This window comes from Pelmatolapia mariae, linkage group LG6 (assembly GCF_036321145.2).
Source record: "Pelmatolapia mariae isolate MD_Pm_ZW linkage group LG6, Pm_UMD_F_2, whole genome shotgun sequence".
NCBI lineage: Eukaryota > Metazoa > Chordata > Actinopteri > Cichliformes > Cichlidae > Pelmatolapia > Pelmatolapia mariae.
The window spans coordinates 2,999,783-3,018,656 of record NC_086232.1 but is presented as its reverse complement, the minus strand read 5'-3'; the positions used below and the strand labels follow the sequence as shown (position 1 = coordinate 3,018,656).

The 18,874-nt window shown below is 38.6% G+C and overlaps 1 protein-coding gene across 5 annotated transcripts in view; it reads left to right on the top strand.

Moving 5' to 3' along the window:
- Window positions 1–7,867: 7,867 nt before the first annotated feature.
- The window catches only part of tenm3 (teneurin transmembrane protein 3), a 266,186-nt gene continuing 255,179 nt past the window's right edge, over window positions 7,868–18,874 (top strand). For 4 of the 5 annotated variants that reach the window (XM_063475648.1, XM_063475647.1, XM_063475646.1 and 1 more), the window contains exon 1: window positions 7,868–7,976. The gene's annotated coding sequence lies outside the window, so the exon portion shown is untranslated. Of the gene's footprint in view, window positions 7,977–16,130; window positions 16,178–18,874 lie in introns of those variants that run through there. The other variant, XM_063475645.1, reaches the window with a different exon arrangement.

The window sequence follows — 18,874 nt, the reverse complement described above, 5'->3', positions numbered from 1 at the left end:
AACAGGAGACACAATTTTAAAAGACATTTATGGAACTCTGTCTCAAATTTGTTTATTATCCAGCCAAAAAACCTGGTTTGTGCAGTGGATCTGGAAAGTATACAAAGCATACATAATTCATTCTTCTCCTCAAAATTCTTAATACAAATTTATTAAAAATTAAAAACAAAAATATAACACGTACACAAGCATTGACAGCCTTTGCCACTCAACTGTGCTGTAAGAGCTGTGAATACTTCACTGCATTTAACAAGTGTATCGTACATTCAGACCCTAAACAACAGGCCATGAATTTGCTGGCAGTACACGCAGAAGATATGTTGTTTGTTGCTGGTTAATGTGGATTCTTATGTTGGGTAACTGGTACTGAGGTGTTCTTTTAGCCTTATGAAGACGTTTGGTGATCCCAATATAATTACATGTCAACTGATGGTCTCATTGCTGGTTGCATTACAAAATAGATCCTCACATTCAAAACAAACTTTTATCAGTTTCATATAAAAAGATCTGAGCTGTAGTCATTCATTCAACATGTGTTCACATTTTACTTTGCAATCGCTTTTGCTTAACTGATGGTGACATACTGCTAATATTCATTGTAACTTTTATGAAGGAGATGCTTTTCTATGTGGAGTGTTTATGGGGTAAATAGTTGTTTATTCATTTTCATGAAGCAGATTTGGCTGTTGACATGAATTGGTGAGTAAATACAAATCCCTCTCTGCACTCTAAAAGCTCTTGTGTTGATTAGTGAGAGGGTAGGGAGAGCTATAGAAGAGTGGGGGCGTGGGGCGGAGAGTGAGGAATTTGTTTACCGCACACTTTCCTCCCTCAGATCTGATTAGCTAAATGTCACATTGAATAGTTGAACCTCTCTCGTGTGCGTCTGTTTTTCTATATGCAGACATTTTACCAATGAATTCTTATTTGATGATGTTGTAAAAACTGAAACAATAGCTGTGTGTATTTATCATCATCTCTCGCTTTCTCTGTCAGACGAGGTTGAACAAAGTTCATCAATATCAAAGTTTAGAGGTGGACAAAAGCTCCATCGACTCTATTTAATCTTGACAGTCACAAGTGCGCTCCCACTCAAACATAATATAAATTAATGGAAAATGAAATATTCACATTCATTTACAGTTGCTACTGTCACTTATTAGTGACCTTAGGAAAATGAAACCAGATACATTAAACATCTGATTGCAGAAGTAGCATTGTTTTTATATGACATTTTTTTTATCTCTTAATTCATATTCTAAACATGAATTCATGACTGAGACCCTGAAACTGACTCGAGAACAGAATGACCTGCTCTGGAAACATTATGAGACAGACTATGTTAGATAGAGATAGACTGGCCAAGTGAACAGAGTGAGGTCCACTGAGGCGCTGACTGTAAATTAGGCTGAGGGTGACGTAGTTCATAAAGAGCCTTGCTTTTTTCGGGGGTTGGTTGTTCCGTACTGTTATGGGGAGTTCAATTTTATTCATACAGCCCCAAATGACAACACCAGTCGCCTCAAGGTGCTTTATATTGTAAGGTAGACCCTACAATAATATCATAATAGGTCAAGAAAGAGGATCTTGATGCAGCACAGCAGACACACAGCTCGGGTGAATAAACAAAAATAAATGTTTATAAAAATGCACTGGTTTAACAGAAGCTGGCTGAAAAAGCAACAACAGGTACAGGAGTCCTGGTAAACACAAAACATAGAAACAAGAAGTTCAATAGAAGAGCTCAAGTAACATTGTCATAGTGGAGACTTTGTGCGGGGTGGGGTGATGTTAACAGTCCGTTTTGACAGACCGTGCATTACCTCCACCTTCCAAATATCCTGTCACATTTGACCTCTGCTCTCACGTTTATTTCACTTCTGCCTTTGACTTCAAAATGTGTTATGTCTCTACAGAAAGCGATGTCAAGAGAAAGCAAATGAGCCACCTAGTTAGCTAAAAATACACTGCAGTCAAATATTGTACATGTAAAAAGCCCAAGTTATTCATATCAGCAATTTACAAGTCAGTACCTATTATATTATTCCATTAACCACTCAAATCAAAGTAATCAGAGTAAACATCTGGCCTTGTGTTTACTGCACTACAACCTTCTTAAAGTGTGTTTAGTGAAGTTATTCCAAATTAGAATACTATTCCCTAAAAAGTAAATACTTTTAGAGTGAGCTGCCTTGGCAGAGCTTTGTGTTTCTTGTATTTACAGTGATTTTAGTTCAGCCATCATTCCTAAACATTTCTAAATGTTTGTAAAACCCACTGAATCAAAGTTTAAAGTCTGTATTTAATTATATATTGAATGTTTTATTTCAAAGTCATTATGGTGGTGCACAGGTAGAACCAAAAAAGAGAAATGTTGTTGTTTGGGTGAAACAAAAACATGTGAAGAATTTTGTTCTGCAGGTTCATTTAAAATCATTTCAACACTTTTCATATAGTTTCACTTTACAACAACAATCTTCACAATAACAGTAATGCCAAAGTTCAGTAAAGTAAAAACACAACTATCTGATTGTGATTACTAATCAAACTAAATATATTGTGTGTGCTTCACAAGTAACACACGATGTGATTAGTTAGAGGCAGTGTTGGAGCATTCACAGTTGGTGCTTTTGATTGGCTGATGTGTCTGTTGGCACTTCGTCTGCCATCCACGAATTACAGACAACAGGAAACGTTTAGCATGTAATACATGTGTGTCTTTCTGCCCTTAGTCTTGGAACCACAGACGGTACAACAGGACTCTCCATCAGACCGGTACCAACCAACCACTAGACCACACAACAAGTCGGTAGGTTCCATTCATATCCTTTATCTGCCTCTCCACCTGTGTCTCATGCATTTCTAATTGTATAACTGTTTTGCGTTGTCTGTTTGTGTTGCACTTTTTCCTGCCTAAGTTTTCGTTGCTATCTGTTTTTGTGTTCATTTTTTGCTGAAGTCGTTCTTTCTGTTTCCTGCTTAATCTCACAAGTAGATTATCACCAATTTGCCTTGATTAGGCCATTCTTCCTGCAGTTGAGGCGGGAAGAAAGACAAAAAGCCACTCTGCAATTTGAACACGTGCAAGGAACAAGTGATTGCGATCAATAAAAAAATGAGCAGGGAGAGAACAAGGGCAAAAATAAATGAACAAGTAAATAAATGAATTGCCAATTTCTGTTCTTGTCAAGTGTTTTTTGAAGGCAGCTCTTGAGGAAAAGCTGTTTCCGCTGAAGGACAGCAGTCTCTGTCTGAGTGTGTGTGTGGGTGTCTCTGCCTCTCCTTTCTGTATAAGTCACTGCACACCCAGCCTCAAGGTGCTTTAGACTGAGTGAGTGTGTGAGTGAGTTAGTTATGGGGAAAAGGAAAGGGTTAGATTGAGGGTTGAGCTGTCTTCCTCTTACATGGTAAATGTGGGATCAGAAACAGCAACACTGGATTCCAATCATTTGACCTGCACACAAAGCAGCATTCACTCAGTTTTAATATCGCTCTGGGTTCTTTGCTAGCTTAGCGTTTATATCCAAGCTGAAGACTATGCCATTATTCTCCTCCTCCGCACACCAGCTACAATCAGCTCATTGTAGGGTAATTGCAAGTGGAACCGATAAGCAGGATCGGCAAGCAGACTAACAGTTCCAAGAAATGCGACTTTTACTTTTACTACATAAACCAGTTCTAGATTCCCATGCAGACTAAAGCTAATGAGTCCCCACTGTCCTCTGTCCACCATGCTGGATTCACAGCCACAAATGGAGCCACAGTAAGGTCCTTCATAGCTTTATTTTTGCACGTTAGCACTGTGATATTGAGGAAATAAACACAGACACTAGAAATCTCTCGTTCCTCTTTAGGCTGAGCAGCAAAAACAGGAGTATAATGGTTTTAGCTAACTAGCTAACTAGCATCATTAACTAGTTAATGTGGCTAGTAGTATTTGTGTTTGCAGTATGCCCTAATTCGATTTTTTTAACATGCATGTTTGCAGACTTAGCCCTTAACACTATTACAGTAACAGAAAATACATAACACTAGCTGACAAATACAGCAGCATAAATACAGTGATCAGTGCTGCTGTGACATCAGTGTTAGGTCTGATTACTGTCAGACATTAGGTGCACGTGTCTCCTCTCTGTTTGTCCCAGTGTTGTCAGTAAAAGGGCACTTCCTTGCCACAGAACTGTCATTTAATGACATCGGTATATTACACTTTTAATGACACAAAACGAGAGCCTTCCCCAGCACCTTCATACTGGTCTACACGTTTATTATGTAAACAGGAAACTATACCAAGTCTGTGTCATGTAGCAAACTGGTTCAGTTGTGAATATTTATGTATATGACACCCATGAATTATCTCACTTTGTGTTTATTTAACTAGCTCTGTGTTCTTTTTCCTTAGTTTTTTTTTATAAATAAAGGTACTATGAAAGACTTTGTATTGTGTCACTTAAAGAGTACTGAAGTCCCTGCGTGGGAGTCCTGTGGTTCAGAGTGAAGGCTGAGGGCTCAGAGGTGAAATAACAGTCCTCACTGGGACAAACTGAATGAGAAAACCCTGCTGACATGTGGACTGACAAGCTAACATTTACGTCACGGCAGCATTACTGCGATGACACAGAGGGACAAGACAATAAAGCCAACCTTTTCACTGATCTGTAGTGTGTATTTGTATATATACAGAAATATATTTGTCATTTTTAGGTTTCTATGCATATTAACAATGTTACCAAATAAGAAATTCACTATGACTTATATACAGATTGTTTATTTAGTTATTATTAGTAGTAGTAGTGTTGTCAATTAATTAATTTTTAAAATATTATTTATTTCACCTTCACCAGCTCTTGGACTCCAACGACACCCCGGTGACTTTGTCTGTCCTCCCTTGTTTATGTCTTCTCCTTCTCTGTGATAAACCTTGTGGTAATTCTGTAGTTTTAGCCCATTTGTTCTTCGCTCTTTCACCAAATGATGTTGTAATGTCTGTCTCTGTCTCTGTTTCTCTATAATGAACTCTATGAACCTGGTGCTTATTTCAGTGATGTTAAATCTAATAGTATACAATACAGTCTAAATGTATGTAATATGTTATTTTCAGCAGCTTTTGACTAAGTTTGGGCAGGAAATGTTTTTGTCAGTTAAACTTGACAGGCTGTTTCATCATTCCTCAACTACAGTCTTTTCATGTTCATCAGAGCCACCCCGACACATACATGTTATAAATTCATTCAGAAAAGCAAACATTTACACGGCGCAGGACAGCCGGCCCTTCGAGCTGTGGCTAGCTGAAAGCTAGAGGGACGAGACAGTGATAAACACACGAGGATGAGAAAATAGCAGGAAAGGAAATGTGGAAGTTGGCGGATGCACGAAGGGAATGAAGGAGTGAAGGAATTTGGAAACAATGGAGTCTTTGTTAACACTGACCTTCCCTCTCTCCCTGCCCACACTACACCTTCAAGCTACCTTCCATCCCTCACTCCAACTGCTCAGGGTATTTGTTTTGGTATTAGGTACTGTATCCACCGGCCAGTCAGATTTCAGATAATATTGCTAAACAGACGCTTGTGGGAAGCAGTGACCTTTAGCATACTCAGTTCACATTTTTAGAGCAGTTGGTTCTCTTTATTGTGTCTTTTTAGTTGTGAATCATCTTGAAATTTCTTTTTTAAATGTGAATTTAAGAGTCAGTTAATCAAATTAAATAATTGTTTATGCTAACTCTTAACAATTAGCATGAGGTTGGATTAAACAAATATAGACACTGAAAAGTCAGAGCTATTCAGCTCCTTTGTGCTTCTCGGCCCTAATTATCACGTAGCACTCTGAGGCAGGCAGTGTGGGACCCAACTGCAGGATTCAGAGAAAAGAATAGATTAAAAGAGGCAGCTTTATTGCTGTACTGAAACTAAATAATTAAAAAAATCAAGAAAAGAAGAAAACTAGGAGCAAACAACTGGAAAACTACAGGGTGCCCATGAAACTCACAGAAGACTCTGGAAGCAAAGCAAGAGGGGACAACGCAACAGAGAACACAGGAAGACACAGATTATTTACACAGAGGGAGACTAGAGCAGTGTGGACACAGCTAAACAGAAGCTGACTGACGAGACACCGGGAAGCAACACTGAACATAATACACACAAGATGGGAGATTATCAAAATAAAACAGGAAGTAATATACACTGGAGCTCAGAATCAGACTTTAGACTGAGCTCAACACTGGGACTGAGGATAAACAGACATGGAGACATGACGGACCGGGGAGACAAAGGGACAAAACACAGAGAGAGCAACATGAGAACATGAAGAGGGCAAAAAACATTGACGGGACTACAAATGTATTAATTAAAAACAAGACAGGGAAAGCAGACAGAGAGACAGAACACAGAGAGATGAGATTTTTAATCTCAATGACATTTTTATCTTGATAAATAAAGGACTAATTAGTGGCAGGTCCAGGTAGCTTTACAGATGGCACCATACCAAAAGCAATTTTGTAAAAACTTTTGTTGTTAAATTTTACTTTTCTCTTGGTAGCTTCAAAATATCTATAAAAAGTATTCACTCACCCATCCAAATCATTTTTTCCAATCATATGATTTGACTTCCATGGCCACAGGCGTATAAGACCAAGCACCTAGGTTATGCAGATTGCATAACAAATATTTGTGAAAGACTGGGCTGCTGTCAGGAGCTCAGAGACTTCCAGGATGCTACCTGTGCAACAAGTCCAGACATGAAACTTCCTGGCTACTAAATATTCCAGTCCGCCGTTAATGGCATCATAACAAAGTGGAACCAATTGGAAACATCAGCAACTCAGCCACAAAGTGGTAGGCCACAGAAAATCACAGAGCGAGGTCAGCGGATGCAGAGTCGCATCGTGTGCACAGTAGCTTCACATTAGCTCTAGAACAGTGCGTAGAGAGCTTCGTGGAGTGGGTCATAATGACAGAGCAGCTGGAGATGCTGCCACTGGACTCTGGAGCAGTGGATACGTGTTGCTTGGATGAGCCTTGGTTTGGCAGTTGCCAGGAGAATGGTACTTGTCTTACTGCATTGTGCCAAGTGTAAAGTTTGCTGATGGGGGATTATGATGTGGGCTTGTTTTGCGGGAGTTGGGCTTGGCCCCTTAGTTCATTTGAAAGGAACTCTTAATTTTTCAGCATGCCTAGACACTGTGGGCAATTTAACACTCCCAGCTTAATGGGAACCTTTTGTAGATGGGCCCTTCCGGTTCCAACATGACTTCACATCAGTGAACAAAGTGCGGTCCCTAAAGACATGGATGAGCGATTTTAGTGTGGAAGAATGTGACCTTAACCCCACAGAGCCCTGACCTTAACCCGATGGAACACCTTTGGGCTGAATTACAACAGAGACCTCTCATCCAACATCCATGGCTCACTTCACAAACGCACTTCTGGAAGTTTCTAAATGTAAAGTTTAGACTTTTTTCTGACAGTCCAGCATTGATTTGTGCCCATTTTGCCTGCAGTAAGAAAAAGAAGTGATGCCTTTCCATTCGTCCATCTGTATTAGGCTGACCTTAAACTGGACACTGAACACACAGGGATTACTGTTATTTCTGTTTACACCCCCACCTCCATCCTCCCCCCACCACACACACACACTCTCACACACACACACACACACACACACATACAAAATAGCTCTGTCAGTGTTTTTCTCTTACAAGATTGCCATCCTTGCATCTGTCTTTCTGATCCCTTTCTCTTTTTTTTAATCTGAGCAGAGAGGAGGATTAGTTGGAAGGAAGCAAAAGGTAGCAAATGAAGAGAGAGAGAGAGAGAGATTATCTCTGCAGATTTGCACTCATGAAGTTGAGACTCAAACAATCTAGGACTGACAGGGAGGTAAATATGAAAGAAAGATAAAAGATAGAGATGACGAACAGGAAGGAATGAGAGAATGAAGACACAGAAACAGGTGGATTATTTAATAACATGGTAAGTTTGACCATTTCTTATAATGTCAAACCAGCTGGGACAGATGGGACAGTTAGTCAAGGTGCACACTGATCCTAAAAACTACAGCTGCACTATAACTTATTGCTTTAACAGAAAAAAGCATCCTCTAAACCAAACCTTTCTTATATTTATACCCCAGGCTGTTAAAATCAGAGTTTATACATTAGGTCTTTTATTTTTGACAAGTTGTTCTATAGCTGACTTTTATGCTCTGTTTTGTCTGTATAAAGTGAATTTTTACACTTCTGTCAAAGTCAGTGGTGCAGGTTATTGCAGTGTGATGCTGGGAACCTAAATAGTAAATTAAGAGCAGTATGGCCGATATCAGTACCGATACTTTAACCTATAAATTGAGTATCTGTATTGGAGAACAATGTGTCATGTCATCACTTATGAGCTGTACATTTGCCAGACTCTGAACACATTTTAATGAACACGAACACAACAGCGTTGTGATTTTAACTACCCACATAAATTAGTTATCATAGTTTAGTTAGCACTGTTTTCTTATATATTGATACTGTGCTTTTTTTTAGAGACCTGGAATATAAATGTGCTTGTCTTTACAGGACTTTGGGTCAGCTGCTGTTGTTTACATGTGCCATACAACTGATGTGACGATATGGTTCATTAAAAACAAGATAAAAATATGTATTTAACACAGTTCAGGATACAGAGGAGCTACATTGATTCGTTGATTTTAAATTGCCCATAGGTGAGAATGTGTGAATGATTGGCTGTCTCTCTGTGTTAGCCCCGCCACAGACTGTCATTGTGGAATTGCAGAAGAGAATGTATGAATGGATGGACAGTGGGATACTTACTGGACTAAATCCAGTTGTGTTAGTATCAGTCTGATACTGATACCAGTGATGGTATCAATATTATCGATATTTCGATTGATATGTGCTCCTCTAGTGCAGATCGGACTCAATGTGCAGGAACTAGAGTGCCTTTATTTACAGAGAGGCAACAAGCAAGACTGACAATAGAACGAATGTTAGTGGGTCTGAAAAGAGCTGGTTTCAGTTGAAAACCATGGACGATATTATGGTTAGTGTACTGGTTCTTATATAGCGCTTTTCTACTTCACTCTTTTCTAAACTCTCTCCAGATACAGGATGTGAGTTAGGGTTCCCTCTCTCTGAAACAATGTCTTGCTGGATCCTGTGAAGGTTCTTGGAAGAGATGACTATGTCATCGAGATAAACATCAAGATAAACAAAAATAAACCAGTTCAGATAATCACAAAGGACATTATTCACTAATACACCCAATACAATATTTTCTATTCACTGTATGTTTCCTCCTGAATTTGATCAACACAGATAGAATGGAAGATAGAAAGCAGTCAAAAATCATTTAGTATATGTTATACAGCATTATACTGAATGTATTTGTATAGGCAGCTTGTTATAGGCAGCGAAGGGCTAAAGGGCTAAACACACCATTATGGAGCCACTAGGGATCATATTGAGGCAGTGATGCATGTGCCATGGTGTTGCACACCTGCACAAAGGAGCGACAATCACCCACTTGTTCTGAATTATTTCAAAACATTTTTTATTTTTTTGTGGTACAAAAAAGTAGAATACCCAAAACACAACTAACAGTTTTTGAGTCTCATTAAGGCAAAGCGAGTGATTTCTTCTGGTTTTCGTTCACTGACTTTTTTGCTGAGTTGTTTTGAGTAAAATTCCTCAATCAGGTCCAAAAGTTTTTAAGATTTTTGTTTAACTATTCATTTAAATGCTGGATCTCTAATGCAACACCACGATTTATTAGATTAAAAAGATTATTAGATTCAAAAATTGAAACCCGTAACATTAGAAAGAGAGGATTTGTGAGTTTCAAGTGTTTTCTGGCAGACAGCATAGCAACAGCACTGGCTGCACTGACTCCAGACATGCTCACTAAAGTCTGACTATCATATGGACACATATGTCCTTGTGTCTTGTCTTGTCTTGTCTCCGTCCCCTCAGCCCCGACCGGTCGCAGCAGGTGGCTGCCCCTCCCTGAGCCTGCTTCTGCTGGAGGTTTCTTCCTGTTAAAAGGGAGTTTTTCCTTCCCACTGTCACCAAAGTGTTTGCTCATAGGGGGCCATCTAATTGTTGGGGGTCTCTCTGTATTATTGTAGGGTCTTTACCTCACAATAATAAATGGCTTGAGGCAACTGTTGTTTGGATTTTTTTCCTATATAAATACAATTGAATACATCCAGAGGGGAATGCAATGAGCATTTTTTTTATATTCAACCATGTATTTTTATTTTTCTGCAAGCTCCTATGTCCATTACTTTAAAAAATATAACCTTTTGAAATTGGATTATTCTTTTCGATACATCCTGTAGTACAGTGAGACTCAACTCAAGAGTCTATGTGTTTTCTTTGAAAGTACCAGCTAGAAAGTAGCTGTAGTTCCCCAAAAGTCTCTTTAATCTCTGGAGACACATGAGGTACAAATCAGATCCTGATGTCATCTCGTTTGTCACTGGTCTCTCTGTGTTTTCAGAGTATAAAACATTCTCATTGGATCCTTCGATATGAAATAAGTGGAATCACACCTGTGTAATGTTATGGGTTCGAAATTGGTGGAGAGTACAAAACCAAGACAGTCCAGAAGGTTTGTGTCAAAGCAATCTTTATTGAAGTTCACGCGCGGGAAGACAATCACTGCATACATCAGCAAGGGTCTTCACCAAAATTATACTTCAGATTGCTTTTATAGCATCAGAGTATTATGACGCCCCCTCTTGCGTTTACAATCACATAATTTGCATGTACAGAACATTCATGTATTTTAAGAGATAACTGCAGACACAGAAGTTCCCCATCCATCCAAATATGGTGAAGATCTCAGGCCTTTGAGGTCCCCATGGACTGGATATCCTTCCGTCACCTGTAACTAAGCAAACTCAAATACCACAAGAACCTGAATGCATTCAGGCCTTTGCTCAGCTACTATTTTACTATACCAATATACTCAGCATATGAGTTATGATACATATATATTTAACTCACTCATTTTAAAGTAGTTATAACTGCACCTGTAATAAAAATGTTAATATTTGATTATGATAACCCCTATAATATAAATTATAACATAACGCCAGCAGCTTCAATAAACACTTTGATGAAATGATAATTAATGCAATGATAAGATGATGGTTATGTAAAATAATCCATGTAATTCCACAGTCTCCGAAGTCTCAGGTTTTCATCAAATGAAAATTGAGGAACATCAGAGCCAGGACCAAAATGTCCTCTGGCTGAATAAGCTGAATGTCTCAGAGTCAAAGAAGTCAGGTTAATAGTATTGAGACTCCCACTAGAGTCACCGAGCAAGTGAAGGCATACAGTAGTGTGTAAGTGTCCTGGAAGTACACTGCCCTGTACTCTATCCACTGAAAAAAGGTTCAGTAGTTTCTCAACTGTACATCCATAAACCAAAGCTTAGTTGGTGGTAAAGACCTACAGGCTTTGGACCTTAGTTATCTCTCAGGACTGTGTAGTCATTGGACAGCACATGACTCCCAAGATGTGGACACATCACTGCACATCTCTGTGCAAAGAAAAATTGTTTAAAAAACTGTTTCATAAACTTTCTATCAAAAAGAAATACATTTCTATCATGTCATCATCGTCATACAGAGCATATTTGCAATAAAAATGTAATTTAAATGGCTAAAGTGCATACAGTTTGAATACTCACCTTGGTAACAGCACTCAAAATGACATGGAAACTAATTACTGCATTATACAGGATAATATCACAGATCTAAAATATCTATATTATGCTTAAAATTATTAATTCTGCTAAAAGTACAGAGACAACATTAACTGGAGGCCTGAGGATTTTATTTATTTCATTTCATTTACTGGGCTAGCAAAAATACACAACATCTGGACTATTGTTACACTGAATCTTGGGTTTGTTAGCTACTGACTACAGGGCCTACATCATTGCATCAATATGCATGTTTTTAGTGGCTGTGGCTATGTGCAGGTAACAACATTTCCAACAGAGGAACCAAATCAACATTAGAAAGTCTTTAGTGGAAAAATGTAAAGTATATCTGGCACATGAGATGAGTGTGAATTTTACTGTTGCAGGAGTTAATCTAATCATATTCCCCACCCTACAGTAGCTTCTTTAACTGCTGGAAACATAACTTACAACAGGATACTGATGCAAGTAAGGAAAATGCGTCTGTGTTAAGAAGCAGAGTAGAGTGTTTGGGCTGTGCCCATAAATAAACTTGTCAAATCTTCTCTGACAATGCTAAACATCGTAGACTGCAATTGATTGGATTATAAGGTCAAAATGTGGAGAAGATGCAGAGAGCACTATGCTGATTGCTGTACCAATAGGGTAAAAGCTGTTGATTGAGGCAGTCTTCCTCACTGGAAAAACAAGGCTTGTCATCATCATCATCAATGGAGAGAGACATCGAGATGAGATTCTGCAACCAGTGGCAATCCCATATCTCCACAGTGTGGGACTGAATTCTATCCTCCAACAACGCTTGCACCAACAGAGCAGGGTTTATCGGGGATTAGCATCAGAATTTGGCAGTGGAGAGGATGGAGTGGCCTGCCCGCAGTGCTGACTTCAACTGCACTGAACACTTGTGGGAATAGCTTGGATGTGCTGTTCAAACAGTGTGATTAACACAACCATACTGACTGACTTGCAATAAATGCTGGTGGAAGAATGTGACGCTGTCCCGCAGCAGTGTCTGAGCAAGCTGGTGACCAGCATGGGGAGCAGGTGCCAGGCTGTTGTGGCTGGTGTCTGGTTTTTCCACATGCTACTGAGGCTCCTGCTTGTTCAATGAATACATTGTTACATTGCCAATATGTCTTGTTCCTTCAGCTTTAAATGATCCAGTCCAATAAACAGCATTAAATAAGAGTCAGTAGCAGAAGGAGGATTTGGCACGTTCTTCATGGGTGCAATCCACAAAAGCATTTTCCTTACAAATGTTACACTTTTGTAAGGGAAATAAACAGGTTTATCAATGGTGTTCGATTTATTGCCAAGAGGTATTGTTACAGTACAACAAAACTGACTGTGTGTCAGTCAGAATCAGTGAGTGTGTGGCAGGCAAGATTAGAATCCCAGCACAGGACTTTCTACACAGAAACTCTGCTTTATATAGCTGGAAACTGACAGATTAACGAAACATAATGAAGAAACAGCACTATTATTTTTATAGGGACTATCAAAATAAAACAGGAAGTAACAAATTTGACACTAAGATCAGGACATACAAACCTGACAGAAGTAAACAAGGACCACGGAGACAGGACACAGAGAGATCAGACAGACACAGGGACACGATAGGGAAAAAGAAAGGAATGCAAACACATTCAAGACAAACCAGATGCAGAAACACGGGGAGGTGGGAATCATCTAAAACTCCAGGAATCAAAATAAGCAATCACTACAACCCAGAATAGAAAAATGCATCAACAAAGACTCAGAAAAGAAGACAGCCAGAAGCTCTAAAAGAGAGAGAATGATAAAGATCACAAGAACAGCACTCAGTTAAAGGTCTACACCCTCTCTTTCACTGGAATTTTAAATGTTTATTTATCATTAAAATGCAGAACTCGAAGGACCGTGGTAACATTTCCAAAGCAAGAGACAAAGTGGAAGGGCAGTGTAGTCACTCTTCTCGAGGGGGTGGAGCTTTGGGAGAGAACATAAATACCTTCTGTCATTACTTCATATGCTAAACATGTGAAAAGTACAAAACTAAATTATGTTTAGATGAGAAATCTAAATGAATGATGTTTGGTATAAGTACGTTCAACAAACTCCTTACTGCTGTTTTTTTTAAAGTGACTCTCTAATCCCCATTAGGTTTTCTTCATTGTTCACTGAAGCACAGTGTTTTTAATTAACTGTTTAATTACTGATGAAGCCTAATCAAACCCTCTTAATTCACTTCTTAACCAAAAACAAAACCAGCAAACTGATCATTGCTTTCACTCATTTTCCATCCCTCTTATCCTCTGTTTTACTCTTCTTTCTATTTCTGTTCCCTTTCATGTATTCTCTCACTTTTAACATCCTTCTTCATCTCACTAAAGTGAATAAGTGACATTTTTATAACTAAGTGCTTTGTATCGAATGATTGTTTCTTTCATTTCACTGAAAAACTGTACTTATTCTCAGCATTGAGTTCCTTTTGTTTCACCTATCGACAGAAAATGTTCCTCACAATGCTTCTCTTTTTGTTTCTTGCGTTTAATAACTGTCCTCTCCCGGGTTATGTGCTCTTTTTCTGTAACTTTAGTTTTTCTGAATGGGTAACAAAGTGGTGGAGTGGTCACCTCACAACAACAATTATACAGTTTTAAATTATAGCTGGGGCCTTTCTTTGTGGAGCTTGTATGTTCTTCATTTGCCTGCATGGATTTCTTCTGGGTACTCTGGCTTCCTCTCATATTCTAATGATAGGTTAATTGCTGATTCTAAACTGTCCAGTTTAGTATAGAGTATATAGAATAAGCACTTTATAAATGTATGGTTAAATGTGGGTACAAATGCCAGTCCATTTCCATGTCTTTTAATAATCTTTTGTTCTTTTCTCATCTTTATAATAGTGTTTCCTGTATTGTTTCTGGTTATTATTCCTTTTTTTTTTGTTGATGAAAGAGGTTAAATACTCTTTTAATTTTTAACATTAAGGTTGTGTTCATCCCTGAAAATAGAGAATGATCTGTGGCAGTGACACACTATAATGACTATGACAGATTTCTAGATTCCTTCTTTTTGATCTTTTGGATGTTTTTCCTCACACATGCACACTTCATCCTACCCAACAAACATTATCCCTCCTAAATTCATTAAAGAAGTTTTGTCTATCATCAAGCAACATCTTTGATACATTCCAGTCTGGTTATAGACAAAACCACAGCACTGAAACAGCTTTATTGAAAATTACTAATTATATTTTTATGAGCTATTTTATTCCCGCTTGACTTAAATACAGCTTGATATTGCTTATCATGTTAATCAGACTACAAAGCTGGCTGTCATCACTGGTTCTGCTCTCTAATGGTTTTCTTCATACTTGTCCTTGTATGTCCTCATCTGGACCACTCATATGTGGAGTCCCCCAGAGTTCAATCCTGGGACCAATTCTGTTTTCTTTATACATGTCACCCCTGGGTCATCAGTCTAATAGACCTCCAATTATTGCTATGCACATGATTAACAGTTATACTTTTCTGTCAAGCCGAACCTCCTCAACAGCCTGTGCTGCCTGAGTGAAAGCTTCTCTGCCATTACTAATTGGATGTATTGAAATTTCCTTCATCTTAATTCAGGTAAACTAAGGTTCTAGTGTTCAGTCCAGTTGCTCTAAGGAGGTCAGTTAGTACCGCCTTGCCAAAACCAAAAACATCATGTCATCTGCTAAAAACCTTGGTATCATTTTTGACCATAACCTGAATTTTCAAACACATCTCAAAGCTCACCCAGTCTTTTTTCTTCCTCTCAGAAACACTGCAAACACAGTGATCAAGTACTTCTATACAGATATCTGAAAGTTCCTACGCACCTATGTTTTCTCAATTTGTTGTATTCAAATCACATCTTAATCATCCACGAGGAAGCTATTGCTGTAGCCAGATTTGTCTGTATTATTTTTACTATAAACTTCATTACAAGTAAAAGTAATATCACTCCATGGCCAAACGGTGAGTGCCTCCCACCTGACCCACTCACAATCAGCTGTACAATAACTGAAGCCATGCAAAATTGTATCATCATACCATGACAACTGTCAGGGTTACAGGCCCTTGCAGTACATTAAAGTGGGTTAAAATGGTCACTTTGGAAGTTGCTATATTTTTCCCAGCATTTATGATCCCTGATGATTTCAAGTGCAGGAGCTATTCATATGTGTCTAGGCTGAAAAACACATCTTAGCTGTAATAACAACTTGACACTACGACAAGCATAAGCTAAAATCCTGTTTTGTTTTGTTTTTCTTCTGTTTTCCAGAACCATTTTTTCTATGACCAAAATTCTGTATCTTGGGATACAACAGCTGAACTCTCTGTGTTTCTCTGTCTTTGTGATAATCCAGAGGAGAATAGCTGAACTAGAAGACAAGTCTGACACTGGTGTTCCATCAGGACAGGTTAAAAAGTCTAAAAACAGATGTAAGTTAAAACATACCACAGTAAAGCAATCACTCTCCTCTCATCTCAGATTTCATAGCAATAGAGCTCCTTGCCTACCAATTAATATGTGTATCTATGCTTTACATTACTGCCATCTTGTAGCCACAGTTGGAGACAGCCACTGAAAGCTGCTCTTCTTTCAGTCTCGTAGAAAACTGCAGCTCTCTGTGTTTTGATGGCGTGTGCGTATCCCATTAACACTGAGGATAAACCAGGCCTTTCATGGTAAACTAATGTGAGCGTGCAAGATGGAGAATAAAAAGTTGTTAACAACTCCTTTAGGACAGAAGGGGGTGGCTGCTCTGACGATTTCCAGTTTTATAAAACTGACAAGTTAACCAGGTGCAGGATCAGCAGTACTTTCATTTTGTCTGAATATAATACATATAATCATCTGCTTTGCCAACACTTCACCTTCATTTCTTATTAATGAGACGGACGTATTTCTGCCACCAGAGTCTGGTAATAAAAATGCAGATAATATCAAAATAAGTGATAATATAATATATAAGTGATAATATCAAAATAAGTAATGATATAACTTTTGTTGCTCCTGTCGCACATGGTGATTTTTGCAAATATTGTCCACTGAATTATCAGAAAAGAACAGCCAAGGTAACAACGTTTATCTAGCTACTCTGCATCATAGGCACTAACCCTTGGAGTTTAAAGGTCTAGAGACAGTATTTTATTACATAAATAGACAGTTTGTACTGCCTCCCTAATTGAATGACAGAACGCGAATGAAAGATAGAGGAAGACGGAGGTGATTTTTGTCACTGCCAGCATAATTTGTGAATTCTTGGAAGTACGTAACACCAGTGATCTTAAAATTAATATCTGCATGACTAAACAAAGCAGTGGTAACATACGACTCTGTTGTGTTAAATGAATTGCTCCACGAAGCTCCTTAGCTTAGTGTGCCCAGTGTTATACATAATACATAAAGACCTAAAAGACATACTTGTATAAGAACACATTTATATATAATTATCAAAAAACAAAAAGGCAACATATCATCTGGATGCTTTATATAATGCATATACAGTGTTGACAGTGTTGGGAAGGTTACCTTTAAAATGTATTCCACTACAGATTACAGATTACATGCCCCAAAATGTATTTTGTAACGTATTCCATTACGTTACTCAATGAGAGTAACATATTCTGAATACTTTGGATTACTTAATATTTTATCATGCTTTTTACAACGACATGAATGTACTATTGCTGTGTGATTTATTACTTTTACTGAAGGTTACTCGCCATATGAATACCAACTAGATTTTTAAATCTTAATATAAATGAGTAACAGTAGGTGGACATTAGGTAAGGCTGCACTTTTTGCAGCGATCTCATATAGAAAACTATTCGGCGCGTATATAAAACAGGTCCGCAGCTCCGAACCGTAGTAAAGGGACCTCTGGCTAATACGTCGGGCTCCTTGTCGGGCTCGTAGCTGAAAACTAGCTTTACTTTGTTGTCTAGGTCAAGTTTGCTAGCGAGAGACAGAGAGAGGCGTTGAAAGGCTGCTCCAACAGAACTTATTGTTTCGGAGGAAAACACGAACACAGTGTACAGTCGAGTCTTAATAGCTTACTTACAACTGGGCTCGTCAGGCACTCTTTTTGGCTGCAGTGGTTAATATTATATTTACATGCTTCATACATGCTATGCCTGTAACACTCTGCCTATTGCCTTCATATTAAATAATTTTTTGAATAATACTTTTTAAAAATATTTCTTCACGTCATTATGCGGGCCGCAAGTAGAGGCGACATGGGCCGCGAGATTGAGACACAGACATGAGAGCCTCTTAATGCGTGTTTGTTTGGGTTTCCACCAGCGTGGAATTACCAAAAATAGAGAGGGGACAGCCTAACATATGAAACAGGAAAAGACCGCCTTGTAATCCATTTATTTCAACAAAGTAACTGTATTCTGAATACCACCGTTTCAAACAGTAACTGTAACAGAATACAGTTACTCGTACTTTGTATTTTAAATACGTAACGGTGGTACATGTATTCCGTTACTCCACAACACTGTGCATACATAGATATCTCTGTTTTTGCGCATCACTTTCACCCTTTGACACTGCAGACTGACGCAGTTATAAGTCATGTATTATGTTTCAGAAAAAGATTTCTTGGGTACATGGAAACTTTGTTTGATTGTTATTTCAATAAGGAGAGAATGAACACAATTTAGTGACAGAGAAATGAATGTATTAATAGCTCCAATGAACGATTATGGCAGAATGGATTCCCAGTGGTGATAGGACCCCCCGAAGTCTATGCACTGGTGTTAGTGAAGATGAAGACTGAAGTTTGTATGGAGCTCTGGCTGAGGTGTGTGAGAGGTGGGGATGAGGAGGAGGTGGGTTGCACGAATGAGAGTCTGAAAGGGAGAATGACGGAGAGCACCAATTTAAACCACTCAAAGTGGAGGCTGACTGGCTGAAAAAAGGCGGGCAAGAAAATGATTGGACTAGAGTAATGGTGTATTGAGACTGACTGCGACTAGGCTGAAAAGCTAGTGTAGTTTAAGCAAGAGAGTCGAGTGTGAGAGCCTGCAACAAGGCTGAAAGATTGACACAGGCAGAAATGGCACTCTAAAGCCAGGATTGAATAATCAAGTGAACATGTGTGTGTTTTGTGGAGTGATGTGGCTTAT